Here is a 16,496-nt window from a genome sequence, read left to right as displayed (position 1 = left end):
CAGTTAGAATATCATAAAGTCTAGTAGATTTATATATATGCTTTTTTTCTCGTGTAGGTGTAAAATTGTTTCTACATTTTAAAAACGTTATTACTACTTTTTACAAAGCTTATATCAACCTGTCTGTACACGTTATTTCTTCCACACCCTATCTCGGATCAAGCTGAAATTTTGCACAATCATTTCTTCTTCCTGACAACATAATAATCAATACAAAAACAACAACAATTAGTTAATTAATTCTTTTGTTTGTCATCCTTAACAAGGAAAGAAATCATACTTGACAGATGTGGTGGTATAGGTTGAATTAGTCCCATTGACTAGGCATAAGCTCTAAGATATTTTTTTAAAATGCGAACATGATAACATTGACCCTATACCCCCTTTTTCCCAACAAGTGATAGGATCATAGCGCATTGAGAAAGTTAAAATCATGATATTGGGCTAAAAAAAAAAAAAATTGTTCAAAATATTTCTAATTGCACAGATTTATTTTTGTTAATCACATAACTGATCCAAACTAATTGATACAATTAAACTTAATATAAGCATTGTTAATTTTTTTAAAAAGTATTTTTTATGTTTTTTCAGAAAGCTTTCAATTCACTCTGTTTGTTAAAAAGTTTGTATACGTATTGTTGTAACCCTGTTACTCCCTGACTAACTTTTTTTTTCCACGTGCAAAGTAGGGTGATTTTTGTTCATGCTGTTGGGCGTAAATGACCTTGACTAGTATGTAAGTGTGTTAAGAAACTTTAGTTATGATTTTTGGATTTCTCGACTGAGGATTTTGTTTTCTATTGTGTTAGTGAATCGGTATATGTAAATTTGATTTTTGGAGATTTTGACATTATTTCTTTTTATCGGGGATATTGATTGATCATAGTTGGATTGTTCTTCTGCAATCGAAGGGATACCAGCGATTTGAGACTCGGTGAGTTATTTTCTTTAGTTCAATCCCTCGTCTTAACAGTATTTTCTCTCAACACCCATTATTTGATGAAGATTAAACTTGCACAAGACATTAATCATTTTAAAAAATATATTAAATTTATTACTGGTAATTAATTATTTTGTTTGATACCGACAAGGGAAATTAATCCTTCAGTATTTACAAATATGCAGGGTTTGGTCTCCTTGGATAATTGTACATGCTATTTCTCTTACATCCCTATCTCGGATCAAGTTGAAACTATATCGGCACTTGCCGTTTCTTTCGATACATCCGCTTCATGGAGAGGGAGGGTCTGCTTGTGGGGGACATCGCTCCCACCATAGCTAGTGCCAGGCATTCATTTCCATGAATGATCCATAGTCGCTTAACGACTGAAGAAGGATATATATATATATATATATATATATATATATATATATATATATATATATATATATATTGGTAATTAATTATTTTGTTTGATATTGATTAGGAGAAATATCTTTTATATTATTGAGAGATATTGATGTATGTGCAGAGTTCTTTCCCTTAGATAAGCTTTGTTTGTTTTTTAAAGGATTTTTTAATATTTCGCTTGTTAAAAGTAATACACCCAGTTCAGTTTTAACTTCTTGCAGTTAATAGTGTCATAAAACTGAATGCTTATGGAACTTTTTTCAAAGTGGCAATGATTATTTGGTGTTTCGTAGTAATAAGCACATGCTTCATTATGTCTTTCTAATTAAATATGTATTTACATTTCAAAAACAGTTATGTTTGAGAACTGTTAATCATTGGTGAAATACAGCGCTGTATCTATCCATTGCTAATCAGTTGAGATTAAATTTCTAATGTATTATCATTAGACAGCACATCACTATACGAAAACTGCATTTTTATAACCTTCCGAGTAGCAGAAAAAAAAAACAAAAAAAAACTAGTGTATCTTTTGTTCAACTATTTGCTGTTCAGCAAGTAAAGCCAATCCTATTAAAAATAATTATTTTGAAAATGATAGCTCTGCTGAACTAAGTTGCACTGGTAAAGTCAGAAATAGCGAGTGCATGCATTGACAATGTTTATAATAGTAACAGCTATCGTTAATTAAAAAAAAACAACTGGTGATGATCAATATCCTATGATCGAGCTACTTCTGCAGCTTCAATTTTATTCTTTCAAAGTCATTTATCATATTATAAAAGATTATTATTATTTTTCTGATTTATATAGATTTTGCTCCCAACATGTCTGACTAGCTTTGATTGCGCTTACTCTTTTGGACTAAGTTAATAAGCAGAACGCGTATTGAATTTGTTTCGATCTCCTCCCCCCTCCCCCCCCCTCCCCCGCTGACTGATACTGCTTGGGTTTTCTGTTCCCCAAAGGAGTTTGTGTTCACGCATTTAGCACATAAAAGGATGTAAATCGCATGGCTTTTAGACCATCCTTTCTTCACGACCGTCTTTTAGAACACAATGTAAATATTATATAAATTGAGACTCACCCATGTTGATATGTTTTGAGCAAAACAAGACAAAATAAAAAAGCTTATACATTTTGCACTAAGTCATAAAGAAATCTGAAACGTAGTTTGTACAGGAAACGTATTGCTAAATCGTCTGCCTTAGTATAATTTAAGCTCACTTCTGATAAAGCCACCATCCTTTCCATTAAACAACAACAAATACTTTTCTTGTGTGTATTTTGTTTAATTAAGTCTGCGGACTGAGTTCTGGTCAGCCAGGGTCTCCTGACAACTTTAGAGGAGAAGGGGGCAATTCAGGTTGTTTACTTCAAGATTGTTTTTGTTTTGGATTGTTACATTACACATTGTGAGATGTTTTTTGAATGAAATATAACTCATAGTAAAACAGAGAGGTTTTTGTTTATAGTCCAGGACAGTTGGAGTTTAGTTTCTAGAGTTGGTAAAGTTTATTGGCAAAAATCAAAACCCATTTAGGCAACTGTTTGAGAAAAACATTCATAAGAGAGCTAAAAAGATTTTAGAGATAACAAAACACTCTTTGGGTATGGATTTTGTGATTTTTCCATCACAGAAGGGATACAAGACACCGATGGCAAAGACAAACAGACACAAACACTCTTTTGTCCTTCTGGCAATCAAATCATTAAATAAAGTTCAACTATTGTCCCCCTGGCATTCAAATCTTTTACTATAAAGTAGAATGTAAGGAGTATGTATGTCCCGAATAGAAATCAAAACCGTTTGACCAATCTTGATGAAACTTTGCACAAATGTTCCTTGGGCGCTAACTGGAACAGTGACGTATGTATAGTAGCCCTAAAACAAACTATAGATCCTCAAAAAAAAAAGTTGCCCAACTCTATGAAAGTATTTCTATTTCATGGATCTAGGCCTTGTTTACCATGTTTAGATCGAAAGGATCTAGATATAGATCTAATTTTTAAAACTACACTTTGCACATATATTCTTTTACTTTGACATATAAAAATACAAAATATAGTCTATTGATTTCATTATTTAATAAAATTAACCTTCAAATTTGTGTTTCAAAAGCATTTTTACATAAATTCGTTCCTTATTTAGACTCCTGACGTACTTTATAAACCCATTCATTTAACAAATCGGGTAAACCCGCTTTAATTGTACTTTATATTCTATTCATCTCGTGCTCCTTTTGTTTTTAATACATATGAACATAGACTATATATATATACAGGACTGCCAACACTAAGGTAACTGAGCATAAGTTTGGTTCAACGCCAAACCTAAGGGCGAGGTACTTCCGGTATAAACTTATTTTGCGACATCTACGATGATTGAATGATGCTGCCAGCTTGGATAATTTTTTTTTCTCATTTCATCACATTTGACAATTATTTTTTTACACTGTATACTATTGATATGAGTTGAATAAGTGATTAACGGAAGAGTCAATACATTTTCGATAGTGTCATTTTTTACCTAGGTAGTCCGATATAATGGATGATATAAGTTAAGTCTGTGAGTGAGTCAGTCTAAAAATATAACAATAGTGAGTCACTGAGCCTATATATATACACACGAACTCACATTTTTACTAACTTTTATTAACATCTGTACCTATTTTCTTTTGTACTAATGGAGAATCAACCATTAAAAATTAAAAGCATTTATATATTTATGACTAACTAAAAAAATATGCATAAAACTTTCGGCTCTGCAAGTTATTAATTTTTTTAGCTAAATACAATTCCAAATATCAAATTCTTCTAAATACCATAATAATAATTTGAGATTTTTCCCAATTTTTCTTCGCCCAATAGAATTCTAGAATCATTGGGCCCTACTTCACTAAAAAGTAATTTTACACGTAGTAAACATGTAAACTTTGACGCAAACTTAGTGACCTATGACTATAAACTATATCTACAAATACGACCATACAAACTACTATAATATATTTTGGAACAAAAGTGCTTAATGGGATTTTAATTATATATATATATATATATATGTATATATATATATATATATATAAACTAGGTAGAACACTATCTATGTAAATGCTCTTTTTTAAGTTGCTAAATCAGATTTTGTTGTTATAAAAATCTGGCTATGCCTATAGATTCTAGCTCTGTTACCAAAATTATGACTAAGAAATATTTTGAACGTAGTGTTTATCTACTCATGTTAACTTCTTGATTTAATTGTTCGTTTTATTGCTGGAATCCTTTTGCTATCTAGATAGATCTCTCCAGCTTCATCATCAAATTCTGTCTGTATCAGATAATCTAGATCTATATATCATATGTAGATGATCTTTTGAATGATGATTATCATTGATTATATGATTATGTCATTATGATCTGACTTTCTCAACTTTCTGCTTGAACTTGTGCTTGGCTCACAGATCATTTTTAATGATATATTTTATTTTACTTCAGATTCTATCTAGATCATATTATCTATATAGATCAATATTCTATAGTCTATTACTATGAGTCATTACTCATACTCACTCGTAGGCCTACTAATACAAACTTATACTCTGTGGCATTTTACGTCTCGAGAGACGATCTTTTCCCTTTGCAACTTCTTGTGTGTGACTAAAGAGGCCAATCCTTGATACACAGCTGCGATCGCAGGTTGGGCATATGTAATCACCAGGCACCGTTGCATTTTCACCCTTCTTTCTGCTTCTGTTCTATTCAGTATTCTAGATATAAATCGAGTTATCTAGACTCTCTATTTATATTAGATCTAGATTATATTCTTCATTAATGATTAAACTTCAGACTCGAAGACAATCCTTATTATATATTATTATGTATTGAGAGACATAGATATAGAATATGGATCTTTATACTGATTTACTGTTTCTTATAAGCAACACTACTGTCTTAAGCCCTTGCCCATTAGTCTACTCGTTTACTACCTCTATTGATCACTACTCATATCTTGTATAGATCCAAATATCAACAACTAGTAGATAGGACTAGCCAATCTAGTTGGATCTATTTTCTTTACTCTCACACATGCCAGGCCGTACCAAACTGAGCTGTGTATCTACTATTCACACTAGAGATCTAGATCTAAATATTATGGTCTTAACTTTTCTTTAAGTACAAAAGAAGTGCACAAAGGATCCCAAATATATCTTAAATTGCTACCATTCATGGTGTGGATTAAAATTTTACCCAGATGCCACAGTATATTCTTATGGTTTTCAAAAGAATTTGTACTTAGTGTCAGAAGCTGTATAAGTACATTTAACAGTAAGTTGTTTTTTTTTTTATAAATATTTTTTTAAAATGGCATGTAGGTTATTTTAATTGTAAGAATCCGTGTGCTATTTTATTTAAAGCTATTTTCTACCTGAATATTAACACAGTATTGTTGTTATGTTGTAAATAAAACAAGTCAGCGCAGGGTATTTTTTAAAGTGATAATTGGCTCGTGCAGGCCAATACCACTCTTTACACTAAATGCAGTCCAAAGTGGCACAGAAGTCAAGAGGTGGCTCTGAACAACAGTAGGTTTTCTTTAGACTGGCTGCTGCCCAAGGCAATAGGACCCAGTCTGCCCAGAGGCTGGATTACAGATTTAGCTTCATTGTTGTAAATTATAAGCAATAGTTAGAGTCATGAAATAAAACCTATACAAGGTGGCATTGATGCATATAAATTGGCCCCTCTAGTCTCCCAATAGCGTCTACTTTATAATAGCGAAATCCTTTACTATATCATAATATGGATGGAATTTATAAGCATAAACATAAATAGCAAAAAATTTTGTATTTTAAAGCATATTGTCTTTCTTTTCTTCTAAGTCAGCTCATTTCTAATTGTCTTACATCATAATGTATTTTTATTTCCGCTTCCTTTCGTACACGGTCAAAGTAAAAAACATAATTTCAAAGGGCTATGTTGGACTAGTCCGTTTCGTTTCTGTGATTAAAAAGTTGAATTACAAATTGGGCCGGAAGTGTCTTTTTTCCTTAAATATCTTTGCATTTTCAGTTCTCTTTTTAAATTAAACTGACATTATTATGCTATAATTTTAAGTGTGCCTGATAGAGAAAAAAATTCTGCACAAAAATACGGGTAGTTGGGATATAACCCGATAGTGGCTATAAAAAAAAAAACTGAAACTAGCGCGTGAAACTACACATTTACAGTACTTTATTTGATGAGTATTTTACCCAAGATCTGTGTTGTTTTTTTAGGACTAGCTTATTTCAAGTACCCGGCATTTTCCGATACACAATTTCATACACAAAATAATTGTTGAAAAAAATTGTAGTGATTTTAAACTTTAAATGATTAGTTAAAAAGGTGTTACTCTAATCAATTTTGAATATTAGTTTGTTATGAATGTCACTGTCTATTTTGTGTCTGTTCTATTTTGTTAAATTTTTCTTGAGTAAAGGGGTCGTGTTTTATTCTAATGGGTATACCTGATTTCTCCAAGCAGCCTTTGTAAAATATTGGTCCTAAATAATGCTATGTTCATAAACGAAAAATCACATGGCTGCATTATGATGAATGTACTTGTTAGTTCAAAAAAAATAACTGTATGAATAGACGTAAGTTTCTTTTTTTTCTGTTAGACAAAGTCATATGGCAAATTTCTGTTTATATCCTTATTCTAAAAAGGAATAATTAATAGAATTATTTTTAATAGTTTTGAAAGTCTAACTGATAAGATTACAAAGAGAGTTTGTGTTTTTGCAAATGTACACAAGGTACGCCATGAGTCTGTCCATCTCTTCTAATTGTTTAGAAGTGAGTGTAAAAATGTAGGCTTCGATATTTTTAGCCTGAATTTAAGAAGTTACAAACTTCAAACAAATAATATATTGCCTCTTCCATAAAAATTTGGATTTTTTTTTAAAAAAGTATACAATGCTCGAGATCCTGCTTGTATACTTAGGCCTTATATGAATCGATCCTGTATCAATGTATTAAGTAGCAATAACCCCTAAAAAAAAAATTAATGAAAGAAGATTGAGATATACATATATTTTTGTGACGGTACGCACCGTTACGGGGTACCGACACCTTTTTTCAATGTCGGGAAAAATTATTACTTTTCTTGTATTTCAACGTTAATTGTTAATTTATTAGTAGTTGAAAGTTAGGCAATCTATTACTGAGTACCGGCACCTTTTTTTTTTTCTTTTTTTACAAAAAAAAGCACTTTATATATGTACTAGTCGACCGGCTGCGTAGTATACGCCGCTATTTTGCAGGGCCAACCTTAGGCCACTGCAACCTATGCGACCCCAGTGGGCCCCGCACTTTTATAGGACCCGCGCTTATTTTAGGTGTAACTTATAACAGATTTCCTGCGGCCTCCTGTCGATTTAATAGGAGATCCTGGAAATCTCATGTAATTGCAAAATATACGAAAAAGTTCTGGATATATCCGGCAATTATTAAAATCTTTTGAAAACTCGTACAAATCTCCTGAAATATAATGACGAAAATTGTCATTTATTTTCGCCTCTTAAATTGCCTAGGATAACTCCCTCCGTCCGAGTTGCAAAAATAAAAGAGTGATCTTTCCATTGTGTCCAAAGTCTTGAGCGTGTTCTGTCGCCTCGATAGTTACTACAGAGTAGATTACTTCCCCCCCCCTTTTTTTTCCGTGAGGTTGAAATTTTAAAAAAAGAGTGATATTGCAACGGTCCCTGCTAATTTGTGACGTGTTCTCCCCCCCCCCCCCATCATGTTTTCTCGTGTACTTTCCGCAGTGTGATCTTTCCTTTACTTCTTGCTACTCGACAAAAATCTTGAGGGAAGAAGAGAATTATATATATAGAAGATTCTTTGTATACATGTTACTTTCAGCCGACATGCCGTATATATTAACAACACCTATTTGAGAAAGTCTCAATCATCTAGAGTATTCTTGAGTCTTAGACAGTCATTATTTTAGACTAGATTTAAGTAGAGTCTAGGCCTAGATCTATTAGGCCTATTACTATTAAAAAAATAAAAATAATCAGTCCTTAGACATCATTAGCAATTTTATTATTAGGTCTAGGCATTGAAAAGTAAATCTATTAATAATCCATAATGGATTTAGATCTAGACTTAGATTTAGATCTAAGTCTAAGTACTAATTTATTAGGGTTAGGGGGGTAGAAGTATTATAGTGAATATTGTATAGATCTAGATTGACTAGATTATAAGATATATCTATAGATACATCTCTAGTCTAGTAGATTAAGTATAGATTATAGTAAATATATTACAGTAGCCTATTATTAGATCTATGTCCTATGTCTATATCGTGTAAGCTAAGAATTAATAAACTTTAGTCTTCAGTAATATCTAGACTTTATTCTAATAAAAAATTGACTATAGGCATAGCATAGGATAGACTTGGCACTCTAGTCTGAAGATAGAATCTATAATTATATCATAGATCTAAATATAGTAATGGAGAGATGATATGCGGTGTTAGCGAATAGCGATGCACAAGAAACGAACCTGGGTTATTCTAAACTCTAATACTTGGTATGTAATAGTAAAACAGCACCTACCTAAATAAATCGTAACTAGAAATCAAAAACCTATATTTATTATAGTATATATACGTCTGTGGTTGTATATTATATAGCCTTCGTAACTTCTTCTATAGAGAAAGACTTTTGTAATTTCTTTTACTGAAAACTTAGGCGAATAGTCTGACACACATATATAATTTTTATGTTCAGCAACAAAGCCCATTGTATATACTCAGTCTAAGCCACTATTTGACTTTATGCTTAAAATGAATGAGAGTAGACTTAGATTTCAATATTGTGCGAAGCCTTTTATATATATATGTAGATCGAAAGAAATATTATTAAACATATTTTTTTTTAAAGTCATAATGCTGTTATAGCCACATAAAGAATAAGTGATTATTATCTTGTATTTTTTTTTATCTAAGGTGTTTTCTTTCAAATTATACTTTCTTGGGTAAGAATTAATTATATAGTGGGAATGATGTTAGATGAGTTGAGAAAATGCTTAAGTCACTATACATATTTAGAGATTTTTAAAATAACAATTTTATTATTGCTCACATTAAAGCAATTGTTTTTTTCTTTTCCGCAGATGTGGATTTCAAGACGAAATGATGCTTTCTTATTCCTAAGAGTTTATAAACAGAATGGATGCCAGAAACTTTTAAACTGAAACTTCTAGTTAGTAGGGCAGTTCAAAAATTTAATACTCTTAATCTTATCAAATTAGTACATCACTGGAGATCAGATAAAAGAAAAATCCATCTCAATCAATGGTTTAAAAAATACAGCAGTGTCTAACCATTTCCCAAGATTGGAATTTTCCTAAAATTCCCCCTTTTTTTTTATTTAGAAAAAGTGTCTTAAATGTTTTTTAAAGAGAGATGTTACCAAAAAATACAATTCTAACTAGTTCAGACGGCCTTGATCATTACAAAGCTACAAGTGCAAAAAGAATAAAAGCAGTCTTCAAGTTCTTCCTTTAAATTTGCATATTTTTATGTATGCAGTACTTTGATTTTCAAAATTCTTTGTTCAAATACTCAGTACAGCTTTTCCTATAACTACATTCCATTCAATATTTAAAATGTCAAAGATTATATAATAATAATAATAACAATAATTTGTATTATCTGTGAGGAAATTTGTTTTATAATTGTGCATTTCAAAAAACAATACATGATTAGAGCTAACATTTGTAACATAACTATTCTTTTTCTTTTTTCCTAATATTTGTTTGCATCTTTTTTTGTTTCATAATAAATTCTCATAACATTTATTATGTAAAACTTTTGTCCTAATATACGTTTTAAATAACTGTTTTGTTATATGTTTTCAAAATTGATTTTATCCATATAGGACTAAAACATATGGAAGTTTAGTACTATATGTAACTAACATTGAATTGGTGACTTGTTAAGAATGTAATGTATGTTGTTTCTATTCCAACAACAGTACAAGAATTCGTTCAGTGCCTGTGATCCTCTGAGCTGAAGGAGAATGACTGTGCTCCATAATACCTACCAGTATCTTGCTGTTAGCTGGAAGCTCATGAATATTATGTTGTCCTTGCTATGATGATATTCAAACTACAATTTCTGAGGACTTGAGCATTATTGCTATAACTAATAATAATATTTTTCGCAAAGTGATTTGAAAAATTATTTCTAAATATTATTTTTTCAATGTATAATTGACATTAAATAAATATTTACACAACTTGGAAAACTTGTTAGATTCTCAATTATTAAACATTTTATTTTTTTGTAACTACAAATGTAAATGTAATCTGTATCAAGCTAACTAGCACACTAAAAAGATTTTAAAAACTATACTGCCTGTTTTAAATAGCATACAACTGAAAACTTATTGGATTACTCAAACTTTCTGTTTCAGTCAAGCTAAAGACACATTCCTGTACAAAGTCTATATTAATTTAATAATTTTTCATAGATATTATCTCTACTTGCTATGTCAATGTGGCATGGTCAAAACAAATACCTAGTAAAAAAAAAAAAAAGTATATTTTTACAGTTAAAAAATTATTGTACTGTTCAGATATCACCTACAAGCTTAATCATCAATACTTAAAAAAACAACAACTAATATTTGTATGACTTTAATTAGTTTGTAAATCAATATAATTATCATTTATCAATATAAAGATGACCATTTAAATTTCTGATGTATTCTTTTTTCATAAAACACAATTAGAATATTATCCATAATGTCATCCCTTCATTCTAACTGTAATTGGCTTTGTAAAAAGATGGAGTGAGTAATGAAAGGGTTGCCTGCAAATATTTGTACAAAAATAGGAGCCTATAACTCTTTAGATGTTATATCTTCATACATCTCTTGACCTATGTATTCACTGCCAGAACAAAATTTAGCTTCAGATTTCTTTAGTTTATTCATGTCAACATGAGTTGTTTGGCTGAGTGGCACCCCTAGTCTTGAGTTTGCATGCTCCCTCTTCCCACAAGTCCACAAATCAGATTTGACCAGAGTACACTGAGCATGCTGTATAATGCAAGATGCAAATTTCAGCCATTATTTTTAATCTTGAGAAAGAACATTTATTAGATGCATTTCAGTTGTTTTTTTTAATAATGCAGCTTATAGTGCTTTTCCTCATTTTAGAATGTGTGGACTGATAATTTGTTGTTGCATTTTGTCTTCATAAGTCAATGACACAAGAGACTCTGGATGACTAATATATTGTTATGACTCTACATTGCGCTCTGTCATTAGGTGCGAGACTGTGCACCATGAGACACGGGACAGAGACACGATAGGATAGAGGAAGTCAAAGATGGCCTATGATTAGAGAAGTTATGAAAACAAGGACGCTTGTGATTTGTTTGGATTTAGATCTAGTTTCTTATTGTTGATTAAATGTTCTATTTTATAATCCTTTCGTTGAGGTTATTTGGCTAAGTTACAGCAATTGGTATCAGAAGTGGGATCCTCAACAAAAGGGGAGAGGACGGCCTATGCACAAGACATTGAGCGATTCCATTTTCGGGTAAATCAACATAAGTTTTTGTTTTAGTTGATCAACGTTTTGATTCTGGATGGCGTCTAGGAAAACACTTAGCCACCTGTCATTACAGGAACTTAGACATGAACTCAGAGGGCGGGAGCTGAACGTGAGTGGCAACAAGGAGGTACTTATGGAGCGTCTTAGGCAAAGCATCATAGAGGAAGAACAGGACCCGGAGACCTATAATGAAATAAGAACAAGGCGAAATAAGTACTGGCATAGGAAACTCAATGAAGGAAGACATGAAATCATTAAAGGATGAACTTAAAACCGAAATAGGTAATGAACTGAGCTCTATAAAATCATTAGTGTCTAGATTGAAGAAGGATATTGACGATTCGAAATAAGAAATGAGGTAACTGAGCTAGGGTCCAAGAGGGTAGGGGAATTCGATTCTAAAATTCAACTACTACGTAGTGAAATGAAGGCGGAGCTGGAAAAGTAACAAGATGCGGGGGCCACAGTGAATGAAATGACGGGGAAAATTAAACCGCTGTTGTTTGACGGTTCTGTTTCTTGGTCGGTTTACCGATTGCAGTTTGAAGCGGCGGCCAAAGTCAACAGATGGAATACTAAGGCAGAGAAAGCAACTGGTCTGGTGTTGGCACTAAGAGGCAAGGCAGCCAAATCGTTACAGACAATGAAGGACCAGAATCTTTGTCGAACCTTATCTAGAGTCTTATTGACACCGAGTTGAGATCCTGCAGCACCCCAGACATTTAGGTAGTAAAAGCTGAAGACGCCTTGATGTGCCGTGAACGGATTTCCAGACCCTTTTTATGACACCATTAATGATGATAATTGAGCCCAGTACGCCTTCGTAGCAGCCCCTTTTTCAGAGATGTGCTGCCGATTGGCATTCTCCTTCCATAGCAGAATGGGGGCCAGATCATCATCTTCCAACTGCTCCTCTCGAATCTTTTCATCAGACCAGGACCCGGTAACCTCCTCTCCTAGACGACGACAGTCAATTTCTTTTTCTTCCGCCTTTCCGCAGTGCCTGCACTCCGTTTTGCATGGTCTCCGAGACAATGCATCGGCATTCTGGTAAATTAGTCCTTTCCTGTGTTCAGTTCCAAATTCATAATTCTGCAACCGTTCAACCCATCTTGCCACCTGTCCTTCAGTATTCTTGAAAGATAATAACCATTTTAAGGCTGCGTGGTCAGTTCTCAGTTTAAACCTTTGTCTATAGAGATATTTATGAAAATGTTTAATTGATCAACCACAGCCAACAATTCCCGTCTCGTAACACAATAATTCAATTCAGACTTTGACAACCTTCTACTAAATTAAGCTATGACCTTTTCGTTTCCATCAATGTTCTTAGATAATACAGCACCGATCTCCGTACCGCTTGCGTCTGTATCCAGAATGAATGGTGTACCCATCAGTGGGTATGCTAACATCGGCGACGAAAGAAGAGCCTCTTTTAATTTTTCAATCGCCCCCTGGCATTCTATTGTCCATTTGAACTGTTTTTTTTTTGTTCTGTCAGTTGATGAAGAACTCCCGCAATCCTAGAGAAGCCAGGAACAAAGCGTCGGTAATAAGTACAAAGCCCCAGAAAACTTTTCAGTTCTTGTACACTTGCAGGGACAGGCCATTGCTTAACCGCTTCACTTTTGTCTGGATCCGTGCTTATACCCTCGCCCGATACGACATGGCCCAAATACCTGACTTCCTTCTTAAATAGGTCACACTTCTTGGGGTTAGCTTCATGCCCGCACTTCGAATCCTCTGAAACACTTCTCTCAAATTATTCAGATGTTCCACTTCCAGCTGAAAAGGCCGTCTTTTCTTTATCATCCCCCTTGGGATGCAACGCTACCTGCCAATATACGCTCTTGAGGTCTAGAGTCGAAAAGATTCTTGATCCGGCAAGTGTGTCCAATGTGTCATCAATGCGGGGAAGAGGATAACTGTCTTTTTGCGTGACATTATTCAGTGCCCGGTAATCTACACTAAACCGCAAAGTCACATCTTTCTTTTTAACCAACACAACCGGTTAACACCACGAGCGAAGGTCACTGATGATCGACAAGACAACTAGGACACATACATTCCAATGTTCCTGCTGTCATACAGGAGTTCTATCTATCCATTGCACCACTACATATAGCCCTGCAAAGATGTTGTTCGGCAGGGAGCTTCGTTTACCAAGTGATCTGCTATTTGGATTTCCGAGGGATACACCAGCTACTGCTACTGAGTACGTCACTGATCTTAGACGGCGTATAGAGGAAAAACATTTCCTGGCTCGTAGGACGAGAATAGCAGCGATCTAATGAAGACTAGATATGATAAACGTGCAAATGCTTCGGAGTTTCAGGAAAACGACTAGTATGGCTGTACAACCCTCGGAGAAGAAAAGGCAGATCCCCGAAACTCCAGAGTGACTGGGACGGTCCTTATCGTGTCGTTAAAAGGATCAACGACGTGGTCTACAGAATACAGAAGAGTCCAAGGTCTATCTATCTTCAAGGTTGTTCATATAGATCGGCTTCATCTGTATCATGGTGGAGCAAACTTTGTTAGAGACGAAAAGTTTTAAGGAGGGGGCAGTGTTATGACTTTACATTGCGCACTGTCATTAGGTGCGAGACTGTGCACCATGAGACACAGGACAGAGACATGAAAGGATAGAGGAAGTCAAAGATGGCCGATGATTAGAGAAGTTATGAAAACAAGGACGCTTGTTGTGTGATTAGTTTGGATTTAGATCTAGTTTCTTATTGTTGATTAAATGTTCTATTTTATAATCCTTTCGTTGAGGTTATTTGGCTAAGTTACAGCAATTGGTATCAGAAGTGGGATCCTCAACAAAAGGGGAGAGGAAGGCCTATGCACAAGACATTGAGCGATTCCATTTTCGGGTAAATCAACATAAGTTTTTGTTTTAGTTGATCAACGTTTTGATTCTGGATGGCGTCTAGGAAAACACTTAGCCACCTGTCATTACAGGAACTTAGACATGAACTCAGAGGGCGGGAGCTGAACGTGAGTGGCAACAAGGAGGTACTTATGGAGCGTCTTAGGCAAAGCATCATAGAGGAAGAACAGGACCCGGAGACCTATAATGAAATAAGAACAAGGCGAAATAAGTACTGGCATAGGAAACTCAATGAAGGAAGACATGAAATCATTAAAGGATGAACTTAAAACCGAAATAGGTAATGAACTGAGCTCTATAAAATCATTAGTGTCTAGACTGAAGAAGGATATTGACGATTCGAAATAAGAAATGAGGTAACTGAGCTAGGGTCCAAGAGGGTAGGGGAATTCGATTCTAAAATTCAACTACTACGTAGTGAAATGAAGGCGGAGCTGGAAAAGTAACAAGATGCGGGGGCCACAGTGAATGAAATGACGGGGAAAATTAAACCGCTGTTGTTTGACGGTTCTGTTTCTTGGTCGGTTTACCGATTGCAGTTTGAAGCGGCGGCCAAAGTCAACAGATGGAATACTAAGGCAGAGAAAGCAACTGGTCTGGTGTTGGCACTAAGAGGCAAGGCAGCCAAATCGTTACAGACAATGAAGGACCAGAATCTTTGTCGAACCTTATCTAGAGTCTTATTGACACCGAGTTGAGATCCTGCAGCACCCCAGACATTTAGGTAGTAAAAGCTGAAGACGCCTTGATGTGCCGTGAACGGATTTCCAGACCCTTTTTATGACACCATTAATGATGATAATTGAGCCCAGTACGCCTTCGTAGCAGCCCCTTTTTCAGAGATGTGCTGCCGATTGGCATTCTCCTTCCATAGCAGAATGGGGGCCAGATCATCATCTTCCAACTGCTCCTCTCGAATCTTTTCATCAGACCAGGACCCGGTAACCTCCTCTCCTAGACGACGACAGTCAATTTCTTTTTCTTCCGCCTTTCCGCAGTGCCTGCACTCCGTTTTGCATGGTCTCCGAGACAATGCATCGGCATTCTGGTAAATTAGTCCTTTCCTGTGTTCAGTTCCAAATTCATAATTCTGCAACCGTTCAACCCATCTTGCCACCTGTCCTTCAGTATTCTTGAAAGATAATAACCATTTTAAGGCTGCGTGGTCAGTTCTCAGTTTAAACCTTTGTCTATAGAGATATTTATGAAAATGTTTAATTGATCAACCACAGCCAACAATTCCCGTCTCGTAACACAATAATTCAATTCAGACTTTGACAACCTTCTACTAAATTAAGCTATGACCTTTTCGTTTCCATCAATGTTCTTAGATAATACAGCACCGATCTCCGTACCGCTTGCGTCTGTATCCAGAATGAATGGTGTACCCATCAGTGAGTATGCTAACATCGGCGACGAAAGAAGAGCCTCTTTTAATTTTTCAATCGCCCCCTGGCATTCTATTGTCCATTTGAACTGTTTTTTTTTTGTTCTGTCAGTTGATGAAGAACTCCCGCAATCCTAGAGAAGCCAGGAACAAAGCGTCGGTAATAAGTACAAAGCCCCAGAAAACTTTTCAGTTCTTGTACACTTGCAGGGACAGGCCATTGCTTAACCGCTTCACTTTTGTCTGGATCCGTG

The 16,496-nt window shown here is 34.5% G+C and overlaps 1 protein-coding gene and 1 long non-coding RNA gene across 7 annotated transcripts in view; both read left to right on the top strand.

Annotated features, from left to right (window-relative positions):
• LOC106069841 (lysophospholipase D GDPD1-like) overlaps positions 1 to 16,496 on the top strand; it is a 256,943-nt gene that overhangs the window by 42,230 nt on the left and 198,217 nt on the right. The gene's annotated exons all lie outside the window — the stretch shown is intronic.
• On the top strand, positions 950 to 10,523 carry LOC129922070 (uncharacterized). Its single transcript, XR_008774073.1, has 3 exons — positions 950 to 5,674; positions 9,509 to 9,597; positions 10,372 to 10,523. It is a non-coding gene; the product is annotated as an uncharacterized LOC129922070 (long non-coding RNA).

The sequence above is a fragment of the Biomphalaria glabrata genome, chromosome 12, assembly GCF_947242115.1.
Source record: "Biomphalaria glabrata chromosome 12, xgBioGlab47.1, whole genome shotgun sequence".
Classification (NCBI taxonomy): Eukaryota; Metazoa; Mollusca; class Gastropoda; family Planorbidae; genus Biomphalaria; species Biomphalaria glabrata.
Note: the sequence above shows the minus strand (reverse complement) of the source record. Positions and strands in the feature narration are given on the sequence as shown.